This window comes from Leiobunum rupestre, chromosome 7 (assembly GCF_980474605.1).
Source record: "Leiobunum rupestre chromosome 7, qqLeiRupe1.1.hap1, whole genome shotgun sequence".
Classification (NCBI taxonomy): Eukaryota; Metazoa; Arthropoda; class Arachnida; order Opiliones; family Sclerosomatidae; genus Leiobunum; species Leiobunum rupestre.
This window is the reverse complement of record NC_143390.1, coordinates 39969002-39992051: the sequence shown is the minus strand read 5'-3', so window position 1 is coordinate 39992051 and position 23050 is coordinate 39969002. Positions and strand designations below refer to the sequence as shown.

The 23050-nt window shown below is 38.2% G+C and overlaps 1 protein-coding gene and 1 long non-coding RNA gene across 3 annotated transcripts in view; one reads left to right on the top strand and one right to left on the bottom strand.

The window, feature by feature from the left end:
• LOC149936291 (uncharacterized) overlaps positions 1-18677 on the bottom strand; it is a 28826-nt gene extending 10149 nt beyond the window's left edge. Inside the window, exon 1 of one of the 2 annotated variants that reach the window (XM_090153333.1) lies at positions 18648-18677. The gene's annotated coding sequence lies outside the window, so the exon portion shown is untranslated. Of the gene's footprint in view, positions 1-10995; positions 11195-18647 lie in introns of those variants that run through there. The other variant, XM_090153332.1, reaches the window with a different exon arrangement.
• On the top strand, positions 12781-22707 carry LOC149936290 (uncharacterized). Its single transcript, XR_016472226.1, has 3 exons — positions 12781-12823; positions 20235-20607; positions 22572-22707. It is a non-coding gene; the product is annotated as an uncharacterized LOC149936290 (long non-coding RNA).
• Positions 22708-23050: the final 343 nt, after the last annotated feature.

Below are 23050 nucleotides of genomic sequence, written 5' to 3'. Positions count from 1 at the left end.
TTAAAATTTAATTAAATATCCAACTATCGTCAAAAGAGAAACTAACAAGGAGAGTACCCGAGGTGTTTATTGCCGATTTTGTTCAAAGTCGGGCGTAATGTAGACCTATATGAGATATGAAATTTCCCAAAAGGAGACGTTGCACTACCCATTCGATTTGTCATCGCAACCGAAAATGTTTTCGACCACTTAAAACCAACAAATTTCCATTTAAAAAAGCATGGGATTTTCTCGGTTTCACAGGGTACTTTCTACGAAACTTTTTTTTTTATTTGAAAATCACGAAATGTTTGGGTTATTTGGAACATTTTAGGGATAAAATTGTAACAACTTGGGTAAAATAAGGAAAAAAAGTGGTCAAAAACATTTTCGATTGCCATGGCAAATCGAAATTTCATATCTCATACAGGTCTACATTACGCCCGACTTTGAACAAAATCGGCAATAAACACCTCGGGTACTCTCCTTGTAAGATAAACTATTGAAAATGAATGGCAGCCGGTGAAAATTAATAAATATATACTTAAATTAATGAATTAATACAGAAATAAACAAGTCGTGGGGACTATTTTTATTCTAAACATTTTATCCTAAACATTAATAATAATTATAATAATAGCAATCAGCTAGGCTAATACCCAAGTCATCTAGCTATCAGAGACCTTTAAATTGGACCCTCAAGCAACAAGACAACGAAACCAGTCGTTCACAACCACAAGCCTTTTAATTAATCTACTCTTTAATTACCTATTTCTTAATTTTTATGATCACGTCTAGCGTCGGCATACTGCCATCCGATAGACGCTGTTCAAAGCTGAGGAATTCCCGCTAAAGTTTACCATGATGCCGCAAAAACCGTAAACTTGGCATGTGCACTTTTCATTACGGTATTGTATGATAAATCTAAAAATAGCCTAGGACGTCCTAAATACTGAGGTAGGCTCGTTGGAATCGCGCTATTTTGGGCTTTACTGTAGAATTCGGGGTAAAAATTACTGCCTTTTTTACGAGCGTGTAAAAGTCATCGTCTGACTCCTTCCTTTTTATCCGGGGCGCTAAACCGGAAGTTAGGGATCGCGCGCGAAAAAAGGAGTGAGTAATCCATAACGGCAATGAACTTTTACTCCGAGTCATAAGTACAGGCTCGTCCCCTAGCCACGGGTCCTCGCTAACGGAAGCTGGAAGGTATAGACCAACGAATATAGTAGTCTTGTAGTACTTAAAAACCCTTGTCAGTTTAGCGGATTAGTGTCGTCTGAACGAGTCTGGCCACGTGTACTCTTATCCTAGACGGGGAACGGGTTTGTCCGTTGAACCAGGAAAAATGGAACCGTATAGTTCGGTGGGAGGGTAGGGTTTTCTCTTTGCCTCTCGGTATTGGGTTCGAGTGGACAACGGTATGGCGTAACACCCTTCTTCACAATCAGAATCGGGGGCTCCCCCTTTCGGTACATTTATGGAGAGCCTTGATTTCTTTTCTATCGAAGGGTCGAGATTGAACGTTCGAAAGGAAGGGTGACCGAGAAGAGAGCGTCCTCCAAAAATGGAACGCCGCGGTTCGCGGGACTATTACGTCGTCGCAGACGGTAATCAAGGGAAAAAGAGAGATTTAGAAGATCGAAACCCGGCTATCAATAGTCGCGCGGGGAAAATGGACACGTTTTCGGCGTCAATTATACGCGGCGATTCGCCTGTCAACGTTAAGCCTATAACTCGCCTACTTTTAGGCCTCGCTTCGTTGCCCGCTGCCGGAGCGAAGTAAAATCGGACAATGGCGAGTAAAGGGGGTTTTCGGAAGTCTTGATTGGAAATCGCCCTTCGACGCCGATTAACAGAGATTCCAGCTGCCCAAGCGCCAAACTATAGGTCCCCCATAAATTTTAGGGACCGCGGGAATTGGCCCTCCTATATAGAACGGTATTTAAAGGAGAAAAATGGCCCTCATAAGCGCGTTTCACTACGTTCGCTGATTACGTCACTACGTAATGGGAATTTTTGATCGGGGCTATACCCTTTTAAAAGAGTTGACGACAATAGGGACCCTGGACCTAGATGGGGATCGTTCTGTTCCCGAGGGACGAAGTTACTTAATGACGTACGTGACGCGGTAGTCGCCGTAGCTGTGACCAAAGTAGGGATATACTCTTCCTGTCCGTTAGAAGGACCTCTTACCATTTAAAAGAAGTCGGATACAGGCGGACCACGGGAGATTTCCTCACTTCATGACAAATTGTCGAATATAAAGAACAAATATGGGATAAATAAATAAATCTTCCACTCCCAAAAGCGTACCCTTCACCACCGTCGGAACATCCCCTTTGGCCGGGCCGAGGGGCTTCCTGCTGGACCTCTTTAGAATGGAACCGCGTATTTCGGTGTTTGAAAAACCGCGGGTGAAAGTTTAATTGCTTCCCCTTTTCGCGACAATACAACGCGGAAAAGGGCCCCGGAAGTAATTTAGGATAGCATCCCCCCGGTCCGCTGGATTTCGTTTTAAAAGGTGCGCTTTGGAACGGTTGCTTTCAAGTCTCTGAAACAGCCCTCCCTTTACGATACTACAATAAAATTGGACAGTTTTCAACGCGCGTCTGTGCCCATAAATTAATTCTGGACAGAACCAAAATAGAAAAAGGACCTAAACAACAACAGATGTTTGAATGAAAGTACCAATAGTATAGCTTTCACGTGACGTCAGCATTTCGGTAATGAGCTTTTCCCCCATCACAACTATGCTTTTGATAAATTTTGGAACATTATCATTAGAGATTAGGCCCAATAATCAAACGCGTAGACCTTGTCTAAATGATGATTCCTTCAATCAAATAATAAACAATGAAACAACAATAATAAAAATCTTTCCAGTGGTGAAATAAGACGATTCCACTCTGTCATGGCGACTTACTTACTAACTATGACGTCATTTTACTCCGATTCTGTGGTGGCGAATAGTTTGAGTCGGAGTAAAAACGCTTTTCCAAAATGGCTGCCTGTGGCCTTTTTAGCAGATAAATTCTGGCTAGCAGACGACCAAATCCGATTTACTCTCTTTATACCTCCTTTTCAGAAGGAGTAAAAAGAGTAGCCCTAATACTCCGGAATAGTTTATAGGGCAGAGTAATTCTCATCCCCGGAACAGGCGAATAAAACGTTTTAGGTTAAAAAGAGTACACTTTTACTCCTAGAACAGACGAAAAGAAACTAACTTTTATAGTCTACCAAATAGTGGTTCAACTATGGAATTAAAGATGGCGGTAGTATAATTACTAAATTCCTTCTGCTATGACATGAATTTACAGTAGGTTGAATCTCTAGAAGATTTTTACCGACTTAAGTTAATATTACTCTATTTGGTAAATGAGTATTCACGCTTTCATTCCATAGAGTATACAGGATTCTTAATTTATTAATACGTCTACCGCTTAGAGCTAGAAATATGAAATAATTCATCCGCGAATAACAAATAAATCTTTTTTCCTCCGCGCAACGTACGAATTGTATTAGTCACGTTTGGAACCTTTTGATGTAATGGCCGAAGGCGAAATAGACGTTATGGAGATGAAAAATATTTTTCATATTTATGCCATGGCTCCTGGCGTGAAAGTACGCGTATACAATAGCCGCACAAAGACCCCCAAAAACACAACGGTATATATTTTGTGTTGTGTTCCGGGGTCCTAAATAAAAATATGGCTTTTCGGGGGGTCGAACGCGGGGATGATGGTTGGTGCACCATGAGGAGACGCGTTTAGACCCGGGAGGAATCTGGATAACGCTGGTTCGTTGGGGTCTTGATTTATTGGGTCATAAAGGCATCGGCCGCTATACCCCAGCTGTCTACACCCCCGCCAAGCAGCACCCTCCGCGATCATCACCGGGGTACTTTCGAACCCCCGCAAACTTCACCGGGACCCTAGCCTCGATGGGATTGTCAAGTTTGGGAATGGTTAGTATCGCGCAAAAAGCGTAATAAGGAAGCCACGCGCTATCAAAGACGCCCGGGACCCCCAAAAAACATTTGCTCTCGCGGTTTGCGGAGGTCAGTCAGTCTCCGGCCAGTAAACAGCTTTGGACGCGGGGAAGGGCATCGCATTGACCAGCAACCGTCTCTCTATTTGGATGTCTGACTTTTTTAATGCCGTCTGGTCAGTTAAGTGTCTCGGGAGCTCCCTTTATCGCGAGGACCGTGATGTTCGAGTTTGCTTTCAAAGCCGCGTTACCGATATTTCCCTCGTGCCTTCAAATACAATCAATGGGATTTCTTCAAACTAGACCGTATACTCTGATCCGCAATGTTTGAATGTCCGTTTTATCCACTAGACCGAGTAAGCCCACGAAGATCTTCAAGGACCCGCCGAATGCTGATATTAATAAACATGTTTTCGTCCTAACATATTGGTATTTACGAATGGATAAATTACGACAATGTACCGGTATAGAAGGATATAAAATATGGGTCAGAAATGCACCATCAGATGGCGCCGCGATCGGTTAGATCTAATGAAAAATGCGCCCTCCCGTATCGTGTACTATCCCTTCGGCATTATCTAACCTTAACGATGCCCCATTGTGGTATCCCCTCTTTCTTCCCGAAAAATGACTCTATTCTGGCTGCCAACGACGGCGTGATGCTATTATGAAAGCCCTTACTCGGCATAGTTCCTTACGGGTCATACCAGGAGGGACACTTCATTGTCGCAGCGTCATATTTACCTGTCAACGCTACTTCCTACCGATAATAAAGTCATATCGTTGAAGCCCACTTCTATAGTTACGTAAAAAAGGGGCTCGCCCCAAAACCCGCGCCTCGAGGGGCGAAGAGCCCCATTCTATCTCTATAGCCCTCTCTTCGACCTCTCTTCGACCTTGACGGTTACGTAAAACGTTTCCTCTTCATTTTTGAGTATTCAAGTACGTTCAGAGGCGAGGTTAAAAAGGCAAATTATACGTCTAGGGATACGTCGACTGTATCGCGTCTTTGAGGGGCATATCTGAAGCCGAACAACAAAATGAATTGGAAGAAGAGTTACACGTTCGACGTACCAAAAGTTTATAATATTTATCTTAAGAGATATTCATCTCAATTAATTGAGAGATGTAATAGCGCGCAACGTCGTGTTTTTCACTCAACGGGTTGTAAATGATTGGAATCAGCTCCCGACAATTGTGAAGGCTAAATCCTCAGCCTCAGCGTTCAAGACCCGACTTGATAAGTTTTGTGGCTGGTAAAAAAAAAATATGCTGTATACCCATATTGTATGTCACTTTCGTTAACATTGTCCTGTTTCATTTGTATATTTCGTGTTTCAGTGTATTTCACTTTATTTTCCTGACTAATAAATATTATTATTATAATTAATTGACCATTGAATTTGACCAACTAATGGGCAGTAAATTAAGCAGTGTATAAACAGCAATTTTTGGTACACTTTTTGGGTGACCAACATTCGACCTTGATCGGGTAGGTTACCAATTTTTGGGTGTGCAATTTGTCTGAGATATACAACTATTTGAAATTCAACCAATGCCGTCACTAACGCTGTAACTTTTAAATGTTTGACACGTCGTCTGCTGACTATATAATATTGTTATTATCGAAATAGGAGACATACACAATTTTAACAAGCGAAGCCGGATTTCTAAAATTAATATATAAAATAGCGTAGCAGACGATAATAAAGATGAACGAATAAACCCAATAAACCCATTGGAGAACCTCAAAACACTAGCCCTCGTATGGACAAGTATTGTACTTAGTGGCGTAAAATTGGGCCCCACTGCAAAATGGGCCTGGCTATATTGGATGGCTAAGCTTGTAGGCCCCTATAAAATAGACGGGCCCCATTCATCCCATTGGGTGCATTGGCCTAGTTACGCCACTGGTTGTACTATTGAACATCGTAGATGACCAATAAATATTGGTACATCGGGTATGAACCACTAATTTGTCTCCAATAGAATTGCATAGTCTAAACAGTACATCGGGTATGAACCACTAATTTGTCACCAATAGAATTGCATAGTCTAAACGGTACATCGGGTATGAACCACTAATTTGTCACCAATAGAATTGCATAGTCTAAACGGTACATCGGGTATGAACCACTAATTTGTCACCAATAGAATTGCATAGTACATACAGGTTTAAAATAAAATAGGTAGGGTGCAACGTGGATAACGTATCACGTAAGAAATACATTATATACTTCTGGAGATACTTGTGCCGTAGCTAAGGAGCTGGATCGCGTACGAATATATATAGAAGCCTAGAAAAAATCATAACAATGCTTAGATAAGAGTAATGTCGAGGAATACCCCTAAAAAAAGTCTTAATACTTTTGCTCCTCCGTCTCCGTAAAAGAGCGTTAGATATAATGTCTAGGGGCCAAGGGCTGCTTCTTTCCGATGTCTCCGAGCGAGACACAACGTGCAATTGTCGTATTTCCCGCCACCCCCCGCTCGACATTCACTGCCGATCACGACCTACTATTTTTTATATCTTGAGGTTTTGTTCAAACCAATGCCCGATGGAAAAAGACTGTTCCTAAGACGCCACTGACCCGTCAAAACCGGGCTTAGGTCGAACTTACAAACTGATTGTTTCAACTAAATTAAATTAAATTTAGTTACAATCTTTAAAATTAAGGAAATAGGAAGGGACTGTTTTGATTCGCTGTCAGTAGTATAAGTAGTTTTGATTTTCAGGCGTAGTTTTGAGAGTAGAACCTTTGAAAATTTTTGAGTACGGGTTTTGGAATCTCAAAGTGTTACCAGAATTAAGAAACTGATTGAGATTTCAGGGCGCAATTTTCTTGTTGATTTATGGTTTTTTAGGCGGATTTCGAGTTTCGGAAATAATTTTCACGGAGATTTCAGGATTTTCAAGTTGGTTTTAAGATTTCTAAAATCATTTTCCCCTAGAATGTACGGGATTTGCTCGAATGTCGGAGCCCTCGGAATAGACAAGTCACCCGTTGAAAACATACAGCCCGGGAAATTTGTAGCCGGGCTGAAATTTGGAAAAATGTAGATAAAAATCCACAAATCCAAAATCCAAGAATTTCCATCTCATAGACTTAATACGACAAATTCCGACCCCTCATTGGTTGGAGATTGTTCACGATAATGTTACCGCTTACAAGTTTCCCAGTTCACGTTTTCTACCACAGCCTTAACCTGTCTAATTTTTCATTGGAATAGTAAATAGTTTTGTCAATTTTTAAATATTTAGTTTAGTTTTTTAAATTTTTACATTATATTTATTAGTTTTGAGATTAAAATAATTTAAAACCACAGTTGTACAATTAAAAGGATTTATTACAAAAAACACCCGCGTCGTCGTCAGGCTAATGTACAATTAAAACGAAAAATGAGATCTCGTTTTTAATTGTACAACTGTGGTTTTTAATTATTTTAATCTCTTAATTATGTACAAGAACTGTCCTATTATTAGTTTAGTTTATTAGTTTTGTAAATTTTTATAATATTTCTATTATTTGTGAAAAATTTTATAAAATTTATATTAGTTTTGTAAATCTTTATAATATTTTTATTACTTTGGTTAATTTTTATAATATTTCTATCGTTTTTGTAAATTCTTATGATATTTCTATTTGTTTTGTAAAATTTTATATATCTATTAGTTCAGTAAATTTTTAAATATTTCTATTAGTTTTGTAAATTTTTATAATACTTCTATTAGTTTTGTAAATTTTTATAATACTTCTATTAGTTTTGTAAATTTTTATAATACTTCTATTAGTTTTGTAAATTTTTATAATACTTCTATTAGTTTTGTAAATTTTTATAATACTTCTATTAGTTTTGTAAATTTTTATAATACTTCTATTAGTTTTGTAAATTTTTATAATACTTCTATTAGTTTTGTAAATTTTTATATATACTTCTATTAGTTTTGTAAATTTTTATAATACTTCTATTAGTTTTGTAAATTTTTATAATACTTCTATTAGTTTTGTAAATTTTTATAATACTTCTATTAGTTTTGTAAATTTTTATAATACTTCTATTAGTTTTGTAAATTTTTATATATACTTCTATTAGTTTTGTAAATTTTTATAATACTTCTATTAGTTTTGTAAATTTTTATATATACTTCTATTAGTTTTGTAAATTTTTATAATACTTCTATTAGTTTTGTAAATTTTTATAATACTTCTATTAGTTTTGTAAATTTTTATAATACTTCTATTAGTTTTGTAAATTTTTATAATACTTCTATTAGTTTTGTAAATTTTTATATATACTTCTATTAGTTTTGTAAATTTTTATAATACTTCTATTAGTTTTGTAAATTTTTATAATACTTCTATTAGTTTTGTAAATTTTTATATATACTTCTATTAGTTTTGTAAATTTTTATAATACTTCTATTCGTTTTGTAAATTTTGATATAGTAGTATCTCAATCTATATAGTCGTATTCGAACGAAACCACACTTTCTCTCTCTTTCCGAGAACGGTTCTCTCTAGCGACGAACGTTTATGACAATCGATGCCCCGCTGGATGGAGAACATAACAGTTTAGAGACGGGGGATAAACGCAGTTACGGGAAGAGTAACTTTCCTACTTGGATAGAAGCTTCCAAAAATCAAAACCACGAACAGTGTCTTTTTTATCCGCAAAAAAACGAATAAAAAATGATAATGAGGCACTTTAAACGCGAATAAAAACGGTACTTACGAAGTTAAAACCCAGCCGCAATTCAGTCGATACACTTTATACAAGCAAAAAGCTTATTTGGAATATAATTTTGGAACGCGGTTTTCCGGGATAATCATTATTTTCTTCATGGCCATCGCGAAACGAATAATTCTTTCGCCGTCTCCAAAAAATTACAAAGACTTAAAAGATAAATATCTAGTAAAAAACAAACACGGAATACAATTATATCGGAAAAGCGCGGCTTTAGTAAGTAAACTACGATTAATAAACATCCGCAAACAAAGCCCGCGATTCAGGGGTACTAGTCTATGGAATTCTCTTCCGTCACCCTTGTTACGTAAAAAATTAACTCTATCACAGTTCAGACGTAAACTCCTAGGATTTGTATCTACCTTACAAATTTAATTGCCATAATCTGCCATTAACTGTCACGCTCTTCCGCGTCATGTGTTATTTAATTCTTTATTTTGTCTTGTACTTTAAACTTGTACTGTCATGTTTCAAATTGTACATTTTATCTATAAACCATATTAAAGATATTTCAGGACCCAGTTGGAAATCAGTCTCTGATTGAACTGGTTATCCCAATAAAGCCTTATTATTATTATTATTATTACTATTATCAGTGTTTTCAAGTTCATTTGATATAGTGGTTTTCGAGATAAACAGTTCCTAATTCTTAGGAACAATACTATTGGTAATTGGTAAAATGGTCAATAACGCTTCGGGTTATGTTACCACTCCTTTATCGCTTCGTAAAGGGGGGAGGGGATTCTGAAATGTCCTTTTGAGAGCGATTCTATCACCTGAGACGACAGAATTTACCAAGTTTAGTTTTCCAAGTACACTCCCTAAAGTAAAATCGTCAATTTCAACCATAACCAAACCTTAAAAAAATTTGAATGGATTCTGTTGAGAATGTATTTTTGCGTCCATTCTGACCATTTGCGAAAAGCTATTAATCATAAAGTTAGTGACCACTTCAGGGGGTGGGGAAAAAAGGTTAGGGCTACCGTATGGACCTCGATCTTGGCTGGTATGGTCAGTTGGAGCCTCCGGGCTATTCCACTTCTCTTTGTCGAGCCTCTATACCCCCAGGAACTGAAATCCCTAGAAAATGCAACCGCCTAACCACTCGATCATTTAAAATACTCCGTTCTAACCACCGAGGACATTTTTATGACCGACTTATCTTCGAATATAGATATCCCTGAGTGTTTAGAGTTTTTCTTAATGAACAGCTTTTTTTCTGGATACCCCCTTGGCATAAAAATATTTCCAATCCATTGGAGAATATGGAATGGAAAGTTCTCCAGAAGGTAGGATAAACATTAGTTATGGCCTTGAATCAAAGGAGTTATTTTATTTTTATAGGAAAAGAAACGATACCTGTTTTAGGATCCTAAAAATAAAGTCGTAGTGAGGATAGGGTTTACTTGACTTAATTAAAGATTAAAAACATGTAAATTATTTCGGTTGTATCACGTGGTCCGCGTATCGTCCTAGACCATGGCAAAATGGCTTGTTTTTAGTTTATGGCCCTTCACTGACCGCACCACGAACGACCGCACCGATGCGTATCATCCAGTCTCTTCCTCGCCAGATTTACACGGAAAACCGCCCAAATTTATAAAACTTTAATTTTTAAATTAAAACGCGTAATTTACGTTATCGTATTTAGATAATTTATTTACATATATAAATAATTGGTTAGTTAAATATAGACATTTTCGTCGGGATAGGATATTAATTCTGTCGAAATCCGAAATGAATTTACGCTAACCCGCCGAAGTAGCCAAAATAGAAAATGCCTGGAAGCCCGGCAACCCTTTTTAGTTTTTGGAAATTCCGTCGAAACGCTCGAGGCCAAACTTTCCGAGGTTTTCTAAACGTACATTCGAGAGCCCCGGGACGACCCGCGGACCTATCTATCAAAACTACCTACTCGTATTGACATTAGGTGCGAAGCAATAGCTGTAACGAGTAATCTCTATCGCGGTGGTGTCAATACGAGTTGTCCTTCGATAGAGGATTAGCGAGGGAAAAAGCGCTCTTTTCAGAACAACGTGCTTTTTTCGTTTAGTGGTCACGTCGCCCTACTACCGCGTTGTTCTTATTCATTCCCGTAACAAGTACCGAGTGACCTTCACACGCTCAGCTGTAAACCCCCAAACACCGGCGAAAAGGGTTTAAAAAAAACCTGCTTTTTGATTTCCGAGGAATTATCCGGAAAAAAACATTATTTCGAAATATCGTATATATTTTAGTTATAATAAAGAAATAAATGTTTACCGTTTTTTTGAAGATCCTGACTTGCGTATTTAAATTCGATCGAGGCGCCAAAATATTTCCATTAACGAACAAAAACCGTTAATGTTTTTAATGCACGAAATAAACCGAAAAAAATTATGACGTCTTTATAAAATCCTGGAGTATCGTTGCCTGTACGCTTCAAAAACTAACTAGTCCCGAGAAGGTGGTCAGACAAAATCACCGCATTTTTTAACGCGACTAACTGAAGAAGTCGGGAATAAAAATTAGTTACTTCAATTATTAATCGTTTAATAAAAATGGCGCTGCGAGCGGATCCAATGTGAGGTTGCTTCGTCGAGTAGTTTTTTAATGGTCCTTTGTACCACGGTCCGGTAAATAAAAAAATAAATTTTAACTGATAAATTACATTATTTAAAAATTGTCATTTGTTTCCTCGAATCGCGGCGGGAAATTTAACCATTTAACCAAGGTTACCGAATTTTTTGTACCCTTCAATTTTAAATCTACGATTGTAAATAACATACTCCAAAATAACGAACCGTTTTCTTCCCATTGTTTAGACGTTTCTTTATCCATAAGTAAAAAAAATAATAATTTTGAACTCGTTTACATTTTAATCTTATAATTTTTATAATTGGCTTGGTATTTTTTTAGAAAAAAATTATAATTTGATTGGTTCCCCCAAAATTAAATTATCTCTATTTTCCCCCCTTTTCTAATCTTAAAATGATTTACGTTTTTTATTGGTATTTTTTTTATAAAATAAAAATTTTCCTTATTTTTTCTTATTTACTTTTTGATTCACGAAGTACGATTTTCTAGATAAGAGTTTCTTGTATGAAGGTTAAGTTTATAATGTTAATATGGGAAAGGATATGGTAAAATCTTGTGTTATTATTGTCCGTCATACTTTTGAATTACCATACACTACAGAAATTATATTGTAATAAACTGAGACAAAACAAACAACGGTATATAACTAATGTAAGTAGATAGTTAATGTCATTAATGATTATGGTCTGAAGTCCACCAAAATTGTTCTCATTCTAGAAATGGCTCCCAGTAAAAATTTAACATTCCGAAGGTCTCGGGTTACTATTATTGATGTTTTTAGTAGTAACAGCATTACTTCACATAAGAAATTGTTGATTGTACGTGATTGGGTTATTAATTGTACATAAATACGCCTATATTATAAGGTGGGTAAAAATGCCGACCCGCCATGTGAAATTTGAATATATATGTAGACGAATTTCGTAGTTTTGTGTTTTCGGGTTAAAATCGCCCGCGTTTCAGACGACTTGTAACGAAATAGTAGTTTCTTATTGGTCTTTAATAGAAATTCAAATTTAGCTGGGTAGGTCAGCATTTTTACCCACCTTCTAATATAGGCCTAAAACTGACGCACGTTGTGGAAATTTCATTTGAAATTTATGATCACGCGTTTAACTTATAGGAAAATTAAAACCGCCTTTATTAACGTAATTTCAGAAAATGCGAATAAATTTTGTTTCAAATTATTAATTTTAGGGCACATTTTCCCGTTAGAGTACACTGCTTGTATTAATTTATTCTCCAGGATTAGACGAAAATAGACCAAAAATGGTGGTTATATTTACTTTTTATTTATTTTCAATACTACAAAATCGTTTTTTTCTTCAAACTTAACAGCATGGTGCCGCTTTCACTAAATTTATTTAGTCAATTTTGGTTACGTAATGCGCTCGCGTTTATGCTAGTGTTGCGTGAAATGTATTGGCACTCGTTTTACCAAGCTAATTAGTTCACTAGCAACGTACGTTATAGGGTTAAGAAATTTTTGCTTTTAATTTTAGTTAATTTTGACTTGTTTACTACTGTTGTCATTGTAAGTATGTCTTATATATTTATGCTCTACGTTTCTTATTGTATGTTTTGAATAGTCAAATGGAAAACGAGCTTAGAGATTCACAGTAGACCAAATATTATAATAAGCGACTTTAAATTAATATCTTGACCTCGGTGACCTATGACGTCCGTTCAGGGGTCTCTTTGTTGTGACAAGTACCATCCGAATAGTCATTTTTAAAGTCGATAGATGGCGGTGCTTATTACAATACCGCCATCTGTAGATTCGTTACTGAACCACTATTTAGCAGACGACAGTTTCTAGAATCCCACTAGCTTAGTTAATGGGGAAATAAGCTAGGATCGTGACCGAGCTAGTGGCCCTACAAGCTGATGGCAAATTATTTCGGGAAAAAAACAGGCGTCATCTGCTTAGCTCTCCGCTAGCTAGGTCGGTCACGATTCTAGCGGGAAAAATCTTAGCTTTAATCTTAGCATAAATGAATCCGCCATCTAGTTGCGGGGTGGGATTGGCTTATTGTATGTGTTTTCAAGCGTTGTTTTGTTGTATAAAATAGTTAGAAAGTTTTTATTGAAGTACGGACTCAGTTACGTAGTTTATTATTTAAGCCTTGGCATCAACGCGTATAGTTAGTTTTGCGTCTATCGCGTCCGCAACCGTGAAAGGCGTCTCGTATCGTCCGGCGATCGTTATGACACTCGTTTGTGGTCATTCGCACGCGTTCTTAGAGGCTTACAATCGGCCTTGATTGAAAAGCCAAATAATAATAACAATAATAAGAGAAAGAAGTCTCTTTGCTCTCATTAAACGGGCAGACCGAGGTCCCTTTCGGAGTTAATCAAGTCGTTTTAGCGTCCACTTTTTCGCGTCTTGGACGCATCCCACCGTCGTTTAGCGCGACCCTTTCTGCCGCGTCGGCGGATAATTGTCCCCTATTTACATTCCCGTCTCGTTCTTGGACAGTGGTTAGATGCCGCAGACACGTATTCACTATCCTCTCGAATAGCTTCTGCTTGAGACCACAAAGGGTTAAATGGTGGTCGCTAATACAGGCCCTCTTTTTTAAGCGTATACCGAACGAGGCTTAGCGGAAGAAAACGCGTCCCTGAAAAATAATGCAACCCCGATTAATAGACAGCTTACACCCTGGGAAAAACTGTATTTTCCAGATCCTAACTCACTTTTCCTTGAGCTTAAAGGGAATATAACCTGCAAAGCAATCTTTACGGAAGACCCCTTCAATTTTTCAAATTTCCCTGTACAGTGGCGCCAAACATTTTTAAAGCGACAGGCAAGAGCGGCCAGAGCTGCAAGCGTTGGTGTTCCACACCAAATACCTGAGGTTATATTCCCTTTAAAGTGAATATGAAGTTTGGTGGATCACCAAATTTAATATTTCTTCCACCAGGTTTATTTAAAGGGAAAGGGTAACTGTCACCATGGACCAGGAATCTAAGGGGGCTCACTAGCTGTTCCCGATATTTTGACATGGTAGGCGTGGCTTAATTAGGAAGGTTAATGAGGTACACCAGCCGCTTTGAAGCGCCTCAAGAATTCTGTTCAACTCTCATTACGAGAAGTTTAGTCGGAGCTTAGGCGACAGTACGCGCGAGAAAGTTAGACTAGGCTTAGTTCATTAATTTTTTTTAAGTTTAGAAATGAAATGGATTCCAGTGAATTTGATTAAAAAAACTCTCAGCAAACGCGGCTTACTGGTTATTTTTACTTAACACAATAGTTAATTACCATTACTTAAACTTTTAAAGAACCAATTTCCAAAAAAAAAGTTTTAAAATTTACTAAGCCTAATCATTTAACCGACAACAACGGCGCCATTTAGTGCAAAACTGCAAATTGAACGCTCCAGCTTCTCTACGAACACGAAGCTACGCCGGAAAACGACTTCAGCGACGCCAAGTTTGTCCAAATTGAACTAAAATTAACTGTGATTTTCCTATTCCCAGTATTACCGCGTGCTTTTTAAAGCCTGAACAGTGAGTCCCCTTAGATTCTTGTTCCATGCTGTCACTAGTTTTACAGACCATCGTAGCGCTTGTTAGCAGACGCCTGACAATTTTGGTACTTTTTTCAAGAGAATATTCGCGACCGAAAGCTATCGCTACGCCCTCTTTTTGGTTACTCTCGAAAACTACATAGGTAGCGTATTAACATAAGTTATTGGTGTTCGACAACCAGTAGTATTGTAATTTTACACTGTTTTGCGTTTCCTCCATCTTAACACGGAGCAAGTACAATTCCCAGATTTAGGCATTTTTGTCTAATTTGACAATAGCAGACGCTAGATTATAAGTGCTACCTCGAAACTTCGGAAGAGCTTGGGGCCGCAATGCCACCGAGACTCGTTTCGGTCGTGAATAGAACAATATTTTTGTGATTGATCAACGAATTTCAAATACTTTTTAATAGGTTAAGGGTTAAGCTTGTTGCGGAAGCGTGAAAACTGTGTTTAAACTAGATATACCCAGTTTTACGTTAAGAAAGGCAAAATATCTAGTACATTTGGCGGAAAGATACTAATACGAATTTCCGGTAAATCAGCGGTTCTAATTTTGCCTATTTACGGTTGAATTTCTAAGTATACCTGCGTGCGTTATATAATTTTTTGAAAAAACCGTTTCGTTTGCAATTGAAAAACTATCGCTACGCCCCCTTTGGTTCGCCTTTGAAACCTAGATAGGTAGCGGCTATAGCAGACGCTATTAGTTTTTCCTCGTCGTCATTCGTAAATTTGACTGTATAAGTAATGATACTTGCATTTTAATATAATTTTTGCATCGTTTGCTTAATTTTTGATAAGATAATTTCACAAAAAAAGTTCCTATGACTTTTTAATTTGTAGCAGACGCTAGATCTTAGGCGCCACCTCGGAGAAGCCAAAGCCGTTACTACACCTAGACTAGTTTCGGTCGCGAATTGCGTTATATTTCAGTGATAAATTATTAATTAACATAGATAAGATTTAAAAACAGTTGTCATAATTGATTATTAGTATTACAAGTGAGGTATATTAAAATTCGTTTGGTGAGACCAGGGTAAGTATAGATACGGGTAATGCCGAGACTACCACGTTGACGTATATTAACGGGCGATTCGATGATTGTTTAGAAGCAAAATACTAAAAATATGCTATATTGAAGCTTAAAAATAATAATCTACGTTAAATATTTATTGATTACTTTGAAATTTTCGCAATAGACATTTCTAAATTCGATTAATTGAACACACTTAGGAAACTTTAGGAATTCAACAGAAAATAGGCAAAATTCGAAATTCCCGGCGCCGATTTACCGGAAATTCGCGCTAGTATATTTCCGCCTAATGTACTAGATATTTTACCATTCTTAACCCGCAACTGTCAAGGAGACTACCCGAGGTGTTACACACCGATTTTGTTCAAACTCGGGGCATTGGTAGACGTTCATCTAACTTGAAAAATCCTAAAGGGATTTTATTCAATGGGCAACGGTTTTGCCTTGGCAACGAAAAATGTTTTTGACAACTTAAAATGGAAATTTTCCTATTGAATATAACATGGGAATCTGACCAATTTTAAGGGTACCCTCCTGTAAAAATTTTAATTAATTTCAAGCTTTTTCATTATTTTTTGACTTATATTTTCTATTTTAAGCATTTTCAAAAATTTAAATTTTTTAAAGGGGGGTACCCTTATAATTGGTCAAATTCCCATGTTATTTTCAATGAGAAAATTTCCATTTTGCGTTGTCAAAAACATTTTTGGTTTCCATGGCAAAACGGTTGCCGATTGAAAAAAATCCCTTTAGTATTTTTCAAGTTACATGAAGGTTTACCAATCCCCCGAGTTTGAACAAAATCGGTGTGTAACACCTCGGGTAGTCTCCTTGTGAGTATAGTTAGCAGACTCGTTTGTTTAAAAATTGAATCTTTAATTTCAGGATTTTATATTTCCGAGAGAAATTTCGGACAAATAAATCCGGCTTCGGAGAGATACGTCCATTTCTGCGCGCGGACATAAATCAAGCCGAGGTCAATAAAAAGAAACGTTTCTACGCTACTTCCGCGACAAACTTTTTAGCGCGGAAGTTGGGAGCCCAAAATATAACTCGGGGATTTCTCTGGGCTTTTTTTTTACTGCCATAAAAGATTATATTGCTAACTTCCTGTAAAAGTCGGCGCGGTCGCGCTCTTGAAACGCCGGCTTTTCTTAATAAAGCTCTCCGCTGGTTTCTCCGATAGACTCTCTCTCCCGATTTTTTTTATCTTTTTTGATATAAATGGCCCCCTGCTCGAGAAAAAAATGGGAATCGGATTATCGAAGGTGACGACTGGAATGCCCATTCTTACGAATCTTTTTTCTATATAAAATACGGAGAAAAATATATATTTCTTTCGTTAAAGGGACCCGTTTCCCGCGATTCCCGTCGCGAAAGAACCTCGCCGAATTGATACAACTTGATCGTTACGAAGTCGCGACTTTCTCCGAGCTGAATTCTAGTTAATAAATCTCCCGAATCTTGGAAAAGAAGTCGCTTTTTCGGGGCGATCCGGAGTCTGGGACGCGCGCGCTCGCCAGAAAAGGACTTAGTTAAATATAAGTTTAACCTAGTTTCTGCGATTGTCACAATGCGTGGGGTCGCCCGGACTTTCTCTATTATTCTCTCGTTGGTAGCGAGGATTTGTAAGGTTTATGGGGAAAAAATAACTTTTTGTTACGTATTTCTTTTTGCCTGATTTCCACACCAGAAACGGCCGATTTTTGTAAGAATAGCTCTATTTTGTATTCGAAGATTGTATTATATATAGGCTTGGTTTTTGTAGATATTTTTCTTAAGCAGATGCGTTGGGTGTTTGGAAGTTCAAGGTTACCCGCGGCTTTTTGAATTTGTTTACAAATTAGCCGATTGCGAGCTTTTATTAATACTAATTTGTTGTTTGTACGTGGTATTAACTGATATTTACTATTTCTTTTATAACAATAGTATACTGCTTTCCATATTTGGGTCGTATCTTTTATTTGTTTATTGAATTATTACCAATGGTAAAGGCAGTTAATAATTAAAAAAAATTTTCGAATGTTTAAAAAAAAATTAAAATTTATTAAAATTCGAAGAATTCACATTTGCCAATGAATAACAATAGTTACTCAGCCGAAAAAAAAGGATTTTAGAAATCTTGAAATCAACTTTAAAATCCCGATATCTCGGCATAAACTAATTTATAATACTAATAATTTATAACTTAAAATCAGCATAAAAACTGGGTATCGACCCGAAAATCATACTTTGAAATAACTTTGTGATTTAAAATAATTTGTATAAAATCGGCCAGTGTCCGACCCATCGACAGGTCAAGGCTAAATAACAGGGCGTTAATGCCAAAGACCATGGGTATAAATATCGTAACTTAAAATGTATCTGTTTTAAATATTTTTCTCATAAGCGTGATTGGTTGATCTTTCTTATAATAAAAACTTCCATATTTATATAGTTTTTGTATGAAATTCTTGGTAAATCCAATAAACATACTTTATTTTACTTCATTGAAGTATTACGTTATATATGGCAACTGTTTTTATGACAGTACTGGCGAGGGCAATGCATCGCAGTCATATTGTCCTTGATATCGAGAAAGGCCTCAAAGTCTGATAACTTCGTGTTTTATCGTCTGACATTGCGTTTTTAAGTTTTTTATTGTTTAGTTTTTTTCCAATGCCGTAACATTGACCTCTTACGTAAGATAAGAAGTTTGGATCTAGGCGTAACGTTATACATAAGTTATAAAGGTATCTAACACTTAACCCGGCTGATAATTTAAATTAAATACAAGAATAACCAATACTTACATCCGAGCCAAACGACTTTGAATGATCCATCGCGATCGTCAAATCGTTTCTGCTAATTAGTCAAAGTTCCCTTCAGTCGGCTTGAATTTTCAGTTATCAATTTTTGACACGGTTCTCCGAAGCTTTTCTCGACGCCTGAACTCGATCTCGCCATCGCTTTTTGTCGACCAAAAGTCAAACTGTTTTAACGCGTAACATCTCGAACTTTTCCGTCGCTTTTCAACGCGCTATGAAATTAATTCGAAACTGGCGGATGACCGGTGTCAGTTTTCGCGCGGATCAGATCGGTCGCGTGCAGTCTCGCAAAAACGGTCGGCAAAAAATGCTCTCCTCTGGCGTTGGGACTCCGCTCTTGTCGGTCGGCGCTCTCGGCTTCTTCGGAGAGACCCTGACTTTTTTCGCTTCTTCTTTGCGTGGTGTTTTGGATCCCCCTCCGCCGCAGTTCCAGGGGTGCCGTCACGAGTCCTTCGTAGTTACACCCCCACCTTTGGCATCCCTATATTTCCGATCGCGGCGCCAGGGGGGGAGGCACCGCTTATATCCGAGCGTCACGTCCCCCCTTTGCCTCGTAAACTCTGTCATTTGATTGGTGGAGAGTATTTCTGTTTGGGGGATATATTCGCCCGTGGTTTCGACTTACCCGACGCTATGGTTGTAAGTAGCGGCGTTGAGTACAGTCTGCAAAGTTTGGGCGTACGGGTTCGTTCCGTTTTGGGGTGGTGGTACGGAAGCCACCCCGCGAACCAAATAGGCGCGGAAGTATATAGGGGGGTGCTCTCTCTTTCTGGAGAAACTGGGCTTGCTTACCCTGAAAACAAGAAGACAAATTGTTGTTACGTACTTGGGGAAAACGCGTAGTCTTGTATTATCATTGCGTACTATCAAAAGTGGATCCACTTTTGATACTATAGAATTTTATTTTATTACGTTAGTCAAATATAACACGATTTTGGGGAAGGCTTCGAAAAATGAATCCCAGATTTTTGGACGAATTTATCCTAGCTACTTCAATAATTAGATGTTTCCATAAACACGCCGTCATAAAGTCAAATATAGAGTTTGTCCTACCGCTATTAACAGTTGTTCATCTACTTCCCAAGTTCTGGCAGCAACGTTCGGTAGGGGGGCAAGACAATCGGTTAATATTTTAAGGAAAGTATTGTGTTTATTATATTATTTTGAAGTGTACAAATCGTAGGTATATCACGTAAAAAAGTTGCGGGAATATGATGATAATTCTCTAAATATTTATCATCAGTAAATCAGGTGTAATAATAATATTAATAATCAGCTAGGCTAATACCCAAGGCACCACCTTAGGCCTAAGTCATCGAGCGACTTTTAAAGCCATTAGTTCAGGTGGCCGGGTTACAATGCGTAGGAGGGTGGTGGCAAGCCCTTCATGCCACGCGAGCCAACAGCTCCCTACACTCACTATTACCGTTAACCTCCACAAGTTTTTATGGAAGGGGAAACCGAAGAACTCGGGGGAAAATCCCTTACACCACTTTTACACTTTTTTATTCGTTAACCAGCCCTATGTTGAGTCCTAATCAATTAATTTTTTTTATCCTAGGGTCATTTCAGTCTGTAATGCTATTACGACTGCTCTTGCCTGGTGTCGGTTTAATCCAAGCGCGAGCCAGAGCCGAACCGACCGTTTTCTGTGTCAACAAAACAATGCCATGTATTATTTATAGTCATTGGCGGGGCTGACCAAAGAAATAGACCGAGCCGACGTCGGCCGATACCATAGCAGGATGGAACTCCGCCTTGGTAACTCAAGCCCTACAAGCCGATAGAATGTTCCATCTCCCACCCTACAGAGACGCCGGCCAACGTCGAACCCGTTCCCACTCGAGTACTAGATAAAAAACAATATCACCGCCACCCATTAGAACTCTCTGTGACGTTACCATCGGCGCCGTTACGTCTTAGTGGAACTGGAAAAGTCAATTTTGTAAGTTGGTATTTGATTTCTCGGCTGTCGAAATCGCGAACGCGTCGGGTAAACAACGAGTTGAAAGGGTTGTTCGTGAAAAAAGGCCAAGATGGGAACGTGTCTGGCTGGTTGCTTTATCTCAATATATTAGTCGCGTGTCTGGCGCTCTGACCAGACGAAGAACCCCTTTAGCAAACCCCTTTTTTTTATCCTCCCCATGTCTGATAGACCCCCAGGCTGCCCCCGCTATTTTTTTCTCTCCTACGCTGGGTAAAGACAAAGGGCGACTCGCCACTGCTAGTAAGGGCGGGCACCCGGGGTACGGACTAACCCCTTCGACACTGACCGGGGTTGTCAGATGGTGGCGCTTAGGGGCGCGTATATAGTCCCGCTGACTGTCTGCTTCGTCCGATCGATCAGTTTTCTACCGTTTTTGGAACGACCCTTCATTGCCAAAAAGCTCGCGGAGCCGCGCACCCCCGCAATCGAAAGTGCACCCTTTGAACCACCCCTTCCTTTCCCCATCTATATTTGCCCAGGGAAACGAATCGGTGGTATCCCCACCGACGTATATACTCTCCGGACCCTATACAGCTGGACCCCCAAAAAGGATTATAAGAATCTGGGGGTGCTGGGGGGTCAGTTCGCAATTAGAGGAACCCCTTTCGGACCCCGCGACCCACCAATCAATATCTGCGGGGGACGTCTCATCAATATCGAGAATTTTCAACCCCAGCATCCGGAGAAATAGCGATTTCCCCCTTTTTTAGGTCCATTTTTTGGGGGCCCTTGTTCGCGCGTAGATGGTCATCGGGGTCAGGGGTCGCCGGCATCCGCGAATGAAATGATTCGATTACGAAGAGGGGCTCGCGACTGTTGGTATTATTTTCCATCCAATGGGCGTTCACTTGGTTCATTTCTTATGAGTCAACACTTTCACTCCAAGTTTCCGAAAGGGGTTTCCGTATGCTCAGTATGGCGGCTACGGTTAGAAGCGAGGGCTTCGCGTGAAAGACGACGTGCGGCGTAAGAAATGGAGGAACGAAATCTCCGTTCCGGAACTTTGGCCGTTCTTCTCGTGGCCTACCTGTTTGAGCCGCTCGACTCGGCCGCGATACCTCTCTTGGCGAAAGTGCGATACGCATTATCAATCATTTTCCGTGTCATTAATAACCCAGCCAGCAACAGTATGGACCACTTCTTACTCCCCAATTCCCAGCTATATTAACGGGATACCTTTCCCGCTAAAAGGCCATTTTGATCCCCCCTTTTAGCGTTATTGCCGCGTAATCTCTCGCGTTTTAGCTTAAACTAAAATTTAGATTACCAAGTGTTTAAAAATATACCTTAGGTAAAGTTGTAAAACTGAAGTGGGAAAATTTTAAATTTTGTTGCATAATTCAATGCACCATCTTAGACCCAAGACTTATAATGTCTTTTATTAAACAGGTGGCCGGGTTAAAATGCGTAAGAGGGTGGCTAGCTAGCCCTTATGGGACTAGTTAACATAAATTTTAACACTGCGATACTGTTTTTGAAGGACTACAAAATTGTTCCTCTGAGAAATATTGCACCTCGAAATCACTCGGGATCTGTGGGTCCTTATACGCCCCTGTACCTAAATACGCGACTCGGAAAAATTACTGTTTATTACCAAGTTATAGTCGCCAAAAATTAGCCCCTTGGTCTGTACCTTTGATCTTTGGTCGCCATTGTAGGGGAAGTGAGAGGTATTTCTGCAAACGACCTGGCTTTAAAAGTCGCTTGATGACTTAGGCCTAAGGTGGTGCCTTGGGTATTAGCCTAGCTGATTATTAATCCTCTTATTCACATATTTTTGTACAGTGAAAACACGTCTTACCCACCACTTCTTTTAATTATTTTTCCTATAATTTTATTTTCCTAATATTAAGTCTTCTAATTAGACTATATTTTCCTTTTCTTCGTAATTCTCGCGTTCTAATTAATTGATTTTAATTTAGGTGACTATTAAAAACTACGAATTTGGAAAGTAGATGGAACAAAATTATGTTAATTATAGCGTCACAGATTCGAGCCAAAATTTTCGAATTCAAAAGACTTCAATTATAATAAAACCAAATTTCAAGCATTTGAAATTTGAACTAAGAATACCTCAAATAAATATTTTTGTATTTTTAACAAAATTTATCGTTTATTTTACTGTATTGTCAACAGAAATTATCCTTTTTCTAAAAATTTACTCCTATATATTACTATATTTCCAAAACAAATTCTCCTATATTTTACTGTATTGTTACCAAAATTATCCTATATTTTCCTTTATTTTCTAAGAAAATTACTCCTATATTTTACTGTATTGCCTAAACAAATTCTTTTATATTTTACTGTATTGCTTAAACAAATTCTCCTATATTTTACTGTTTTGTCAACAAAAATTTTCCTATATCTTACGGTTTCATCAACCAAAATTATCCTATAT